This window comes from Coregonus clupeaformis, chromosome 30, assembly GCF_020615455.1.
Source record: "Coregonus clupeaformis isolate EN_2021a chromosome 30, ASM2061545v1, whole genome shotgun sequence".
Lineage (NCBI taxonomy): Eukaryota > Metazoa > Chordata > Actinopteri > Salmoniformes > Salmonidae > Coregonus > Coregonus clupeaformis.
In genome coordinates this window covers 41,879,318-41,885,800 of record NC_059221.1, presented here as the reverse complement: position 1 = coordinate 41,885,800, position 6,483 = coordinate 41,879,318, and positions in this window count along the sequence as shown.

Sequence of the window (6,483 nt, the reverse complement as noted above, 5' to 3'; positions counted from 1 at the left end):
GCAACCAAATGGCTGCTGTCGTTGGCTAATTACCATTGCCCCTTAGCAAGCACCAGTTAGCCTTGAGCTAGCCTCGAGCCAGGCCCATCTCCCGGCTATCTACCTCTCTGTCAACCGGACGGGACCTCCTAGTGTTGACACAGAGCCCCGCCGATCCAACACGACTGGTTTGCCGACGAAATTGTCTGATGTGGTTTCAACAGGCTTCCCGTTACGACGTCGACCACAAAGATCCATCTGCTAGCCCCGGCCCGCTAGCACACGCAAGCTGGGCCTCTTGCTCGCCAGTGCTGTAGTAGCCCCCGAACTACCTCCGAACTCTCCTATTGCTGTTTTCCGGACCTTATGATAACTCAGCTATACAGCTGATGCCTGCTGGACTGTTCCTTTATATGGTACCACATCCTGTTTATGTTTAGCCTCAGCCCAAACTTTGTCGTCATTACCAGCTGTTGTCTTCGCTCTCTCGAATACCACCTGTGATTGCTTTATGCCTCTCTCCCATGTCAATATGGTTTGCTTATTTCTGTTTCGGTTATTTCTTATTGTACTATTTCACTGTAGATCCCCCAGCCCAGCTAAACCTGCCTTAGACAGCTCCTTTGTCCCAACCCCCATACAAGCGGAGACCGACTCAATCGGTGCCTTCAGTGATGCTATCTCTTTCATCGTTACCCAACGCTTAGGTTTACCTCCACTCTACTCATATCCTTACATATCCTTGTCTGTACATAATGCCCTGAATCTATTCTACAATGCCCGGAAATCTGCCCCTTTTTTTCTCTGTACCCAACGCACTAGAAGACCAGTTAGCACACTCCGCCAACCCTGATGTTCTAGCTGTGTCTGAATCCTGGCTTAGGAAGGCCACCAAACAGTTTGCACTTCTACTTCTAAAAATCCACTTTTTAGAAATAAGTATCTCACTGTTGCCGCTTGCTACAGATCCCCCTCAGACCCGAGCTGTGCCCTGGACACCATATGTGAACTGATTGCCCCCCATCTATACTCAGAGTTCGTACTGCTTGGTGACCTAAACTGGGACCTAAACTGTTGACCTAAACTTAACACCCCGGCCAACCTACAATATAAACTAGATGCCCTCAATCCCAAACAAATTATCAACGAACCTACCAGGTACAACCCAAAAACTGTAAACATGGGCACCCTCATAGATATCATCCTGACACATGTATCCTCTAATTACACCTCCGCTGCGATCACTGCCTTATTGCCTGCATCCGTAATGGGTCCGCGGTCAAACGACCACCCCTCATCACTGTCAAACGCTCCCTAAAACACTTTAGCGAGCAGGCCTTTCTAATTGACCTGGCCCGGGTATCCTGGATGGATATTGGCCTCATTCCATCAGTAGAGGATGCCTGGTTGTTCATTAAAAGTGCTTTCCTCTCAATCTTAAATAAGCATGCACCATTCAAAAAATTTAGAACTAAGAACAGATATAGCCCCTGGTTCTCCTCAGACTTGACTGCCCTTGACCAGCACAAAAACATCCTGTGGCGTACTGCATTAGCATCGAACAGCCCCCACGATATGCAACTTTTCAGGGAAGTCAGGAACCAATATGTACAATCAGTTAGGAAAGCAAAGAGTAGCTTTTTCAAACAGAAATGTTGATCCTGCAGCACTAACTCCAAAAAGTTTTGGGACACTGTAAAGTCCATGGAGAATAAGAGCACCTCCTCCCAACTGCCCACTGCACTGAGGCTAGGAAACACTGTCACCACCGATAAATCTACAAAAATTGAGAATTTCAACAAGCATTTTGCTACGGCTGGCCATGCTCTCCACCTGGCTACCACTACCCCGGCCACCAGCTCTGCACCCTCCGCTGCAAATTGCCCATGCTCCCCCCCCCCGCTTCTCCTTTACACAAATTCAGACAGCTGATGTTCTGAAAGAGCTGAAAAATCTGGACCCTACAAATCAGCTGGGCTAGACAATCTGGACTCTTTCTTTCTAAAATTAGCCGCCGAAATTGTCGCAACCCCTATTACTAGCCTGTTCAACCTCTCTTTCGTAACGTCTGAGATCCCCATATTGAAAAGCTGCCACGGTCATCCCTCTCTTCAAAGGGGGTGACACTCTAGATCCAAACTGTTACAGACCTATATCCATCCTGCCCTGCCTCTCGAAAGATTTTGAAAGCCAAGTTAACAAACAGATCACCAACCATTTCGAATCCCACCGTACCTTCTCCGCTATGCAATCCGGTTTCCGAGCTGGTCATGGGTGCACCTCAGCCACGCTCAAGGTCCTAAACGATATTATAACCGCGATCGATAAAAGACAGTACTGCACAGCCGTCTTCATCGACCTGGCCAAGGCTTTCGACTCTGTCAACCACCGCATTCTTATTGGCAGACTAAATAGCCTTGGTTTCTCAAATGACTGCCTCACCTGGTTCACCAACTACTTCTCAGATAGAGTTAAATGTGTCAAATCGGAGGGCCTGTTGTCTGGACCTCTGGCAGTCTCTAATGGGGTGCTAAAGACTACCACCTTGGGACTGTACGAGGTAGGTGTCTTGGTTTTAAAAAGGTTTTAATTTCAGTCCTCAGTTAGTTGAGGAAGTGTCGAATCCATTAGGATCCTGACAAATTAACAGCCTATTTTTATCAGTTGAAAATGTCCCACATAGGGACGCAACATATTATGCGCCTTATAATAAGACATTTTGAAGACTCATGTTTATAACAAGTAATAAAGCATGCTTTAAATAAAGTGTTACCACATTTTTTTTATTGAAAACGGCATTGTCCCCGAACCCTGATGTTGGCTGCTGTGCTGTAGGTGTGTGTGGAGTCTGACTGGCCGGTTGTCGTGGTTCCCTGAGCACTCTGACCCCTCTCCCAGCCTTCCAGTCACCTGACGTGCTGGTCTGCATGTCCCTGACCATGGTCTGGAGCAGCGTTGGATGCCCCTGCCTCTTCGACTTCTGAAACGCCGCTACCGTCTACAACAGCGATGGGCAACTTTGATGGGGGTGGGGGGGGGGGGCCACAAAAAATCTGAACTCATCACGAGGGGCTGCAGTGGCTCGTGGGTTTGCGTACCCACATCCATTCTCCTCCTCACATTGCGAGGAAAAAATTTGAGTGGCCCCCCTTTGACAGCAGAGAGAGAGAGAAAAAAATACATTTTAGAGTTAATTTTGTGCAATTATACACATTTTACTATGGGGCAGAGAGAAACCTTTGCAATTGTATAACTAATTTCATGCAATTCTATTCATTTTGCCATGGGGGTGGAGTGAAATGTTTGCAGTTTTTAATATGATATCTGAGTGAGACTGACTAACAAAATATATATATATTTTTTGCTGATATGGGCTAATTGAGTGACTGTCAGTGACTGACATAACAAGAGGAAAACTGCTGATGCACAACCAAATTTCGAAATTGCACCTTGTGTATTCTACTATTCTAACTGTAAGTCGAGAACCCGTCTGGGTTGGTGGGATTGATCCGATGGGCACCGCGGGCTGCCCTGGTCTACAATATCTACGCCTGGCTGCAGCTCACTGCAGGTACAGCACATTATACTGCTATAAAGATATTGCCCTTGCTATTAGCCCCTTAAAACAGCAAAACAAATCATGATTTTGACTACCCTGTGTCCAGCGCTGTAGTTCAAACTAGTAATCAACTACAGTTAGCAGTAGCTTGGTGGTAGTTGAACTAAATTCAAATCTTGGTCGTGTTTTCAGTAGTTTCAAAGGCCTCCTGTAGCTCAGTTGGTAGAGCATGGCACTTGCAAACGCCAGGGTTGTGGGTTCGATTCCCACGGGGGGCCGGTATGAAAAATGTATGCACTTACAAACTGTAAGTCGCTCTGGATAAGAGCATCTGCTAAATATGTAAAATGTAGTTAATAAATTTTTTGCCATGTAGCCAATATGGGTGAAGTGGGCAAGAATTTCCTTTCTTTTTTCGGCAACACACCTGCCTAATTCTCCTGCGAAATATTCTCCAGCGTGATCTTGTTCTTGTAATTTGCAGTCTATGATATTTCAGGTTTAGATGTAAAACTATATTTTCAGAGTAGCTTTAGTGTATCTTAACTTCCAGTGTGAGGTAATTGATAGCTTGGTAAACTATATTTTCAGAGTAGCTTCGCCAACACTGCCTGTGTTGTGTTATGGTGTGAAATAAATATTTCCAGTCTGGAAATGTACAATAAAGTTATATTCTATTACTGTTTTGTGTGCAGGTTTCTGCTGGCTCTAGCCTATATGTGACGAGTACTGAGGATTCGAAGAGGCAGGACGCAGACGCAGGAATTAACAAGGTCAAGGTTTACTTAAACAATGACAAAGAGAAATAACGAAGAGGACACGAAGCTAAACAATCACACACTACATCATCCAGAACAGTCCAGGGCTAAATAGGGCTGGTGATGAGATGATGAGGTGCAGGTGCGCTGGAGGTGATTTAGGGTGCGTTGGGTTTCCATTCCGGTGTTTGCCGAGGTGGTGCGCTCAGACCGGTGGCTCAGTAGACCGGTGGCTCAGTAGACCGGCGAATCAGAGCGCCGGAGGGTAGCGACGGGAGGAGACGTGACACTATATCCTGTCTGTCCAGGGTTGTCTTCCTCTAGCCTGGATCCTGTCTATCCAGGGTTCTCTTCCTCTAGCCTGGATCCTGTCTATACTGGGTTCTCTTCCTCTAGCCTGGATCCTGTCTATACTGGGTTGTCTTCATCTAGCCTGGATCCTGTCTATACTGGGTTCTCTTCCTCTAGCCTGGATCCTGTCTATACTGGGTTCTCTTCCTCTAGCCTGGATCCTGTCTATACTGGGTTCTCTTCCTCTAGCCTGGATCCTGTCTATACTGGGTTGTCTTCATCTAGCCTGGATCCTATCTATACTGGGTTGTCTTCATCTAGCCTGGATCCTTGTTTGTAGATCCTGTCTACAAACAAAATATAATGATTGTAAAATTGACTGTGTCCATAAAATGTATATAGTAAGTATAAGCTGGAAGTAGAGGCCTAAGCATTGTTTTCCACTAGTTTACTCCAAGTAGGGAAGGGGTGGTGGGGTTGGAAAGTAATAAAGGGGAATATATTTTTTTATAGGATGTGTATGTATGTATGTGTGTATGTACAGTGGGGGAAAAAAGTATTTAGTCAGCCACCAATTGTGCAAGTTCTCCCACTTAAAAAGATGAGAGAGGCCTGTAATTTACATCATAGGTACACGTCAACTATGACAGACAAATTGAGAAAAAAAATCCAGAAAATCACATTGTAGGATTTTTAATGAATTTATTTGCAAATTATGGTGGAAAATAAGTATTTAGTCAATAACAAAAGTTTCTCAATATTTTGTTATATACCCTTTGTTGGCAATGACACAGGTCAAATGTTTTCTGTAAGTCTTCACAAGGTTTTCACACACTGTTGCTGGTATTTTGGCCCATTCCTCCATGCAGATCTCCTCTAGAGCAGTGATGTTTTGGGGCTGTCGCTGGGCAACACAGACTTTCAACTCCCCTCCAAAAGATTTTCTATGGGGTTGAGATCTGGAGACTGGCTAGGCCACTCCAGGACCTTGAAATGCTTCTTCACGAAGCCACTCCTTCGTTGCCCGGGCGTTGTGTTTGGGATCATTGTCATGCTGAAAGACCCATCCACGTTTAATCTTCAATGCCCTTGCTGATGGAAGGTGGTTTTCACTCAAAATCTCACGATACATGGCCCCATTCATTCTTTCCTTTACGGATCAGTCATCCTGGTCCCTTTGCAGAAAAAAACAGCCCCAAAGCATGATGTTTCCACCCCCATGCTTCACAGTAGGTATTGTGTTCTTTGGATGCAACTCAGCATTCTTTGTCCTCCAAACACGACGAGTTGAGTTTTTACCAAAAGTTATATTTTGGTTTCATCTGACCATATGACATTCTCCCAATCCTCTTCTGGATCATCCAAATGCACTCTAGCAAACTTCAGACGGGCCTGGACATGTACTGGCTTAAGCAGGGGACACGTCTGGCACTGCAGATTTGAGTCCCTGGCGGCGTAGTGTGTTACTGATGGTAGGCTTTGTTACTTTGGTCCCAGCTCTCTGCAGGTCATTCACTAGGTCCCCCCGTGTGGTTCTGGGATTTTTGCTCACCGTTGTTGTGATCATTTTGACCCCACGGGGTGAGATCTTGCGTGGAGCCCCAGATCGAGCGAGATTATCAGTGGTCTTGTATGTCTTCCATTTCCTGGTTTGATTTCTTCAAACCAAGCTGCTTACCTATTGCAGATTCAGTCTTCCCAGCCTGGTGCAGGTCTACAATTTTGTTTCTGGTGTCCTATGACAGCTCTTTGGTCTTGGCCATAGTGGAGTTTGGAGTGTGACTGTTTGAGGTTGTGGACAGGTGTCTTTTATACTGATAACAAGTTCAAACAGGTGCCATTAATACAGGTAACGAGTGGAGGACAGAGGAGCCTCTTAGAGAAGAAGTTACAGGT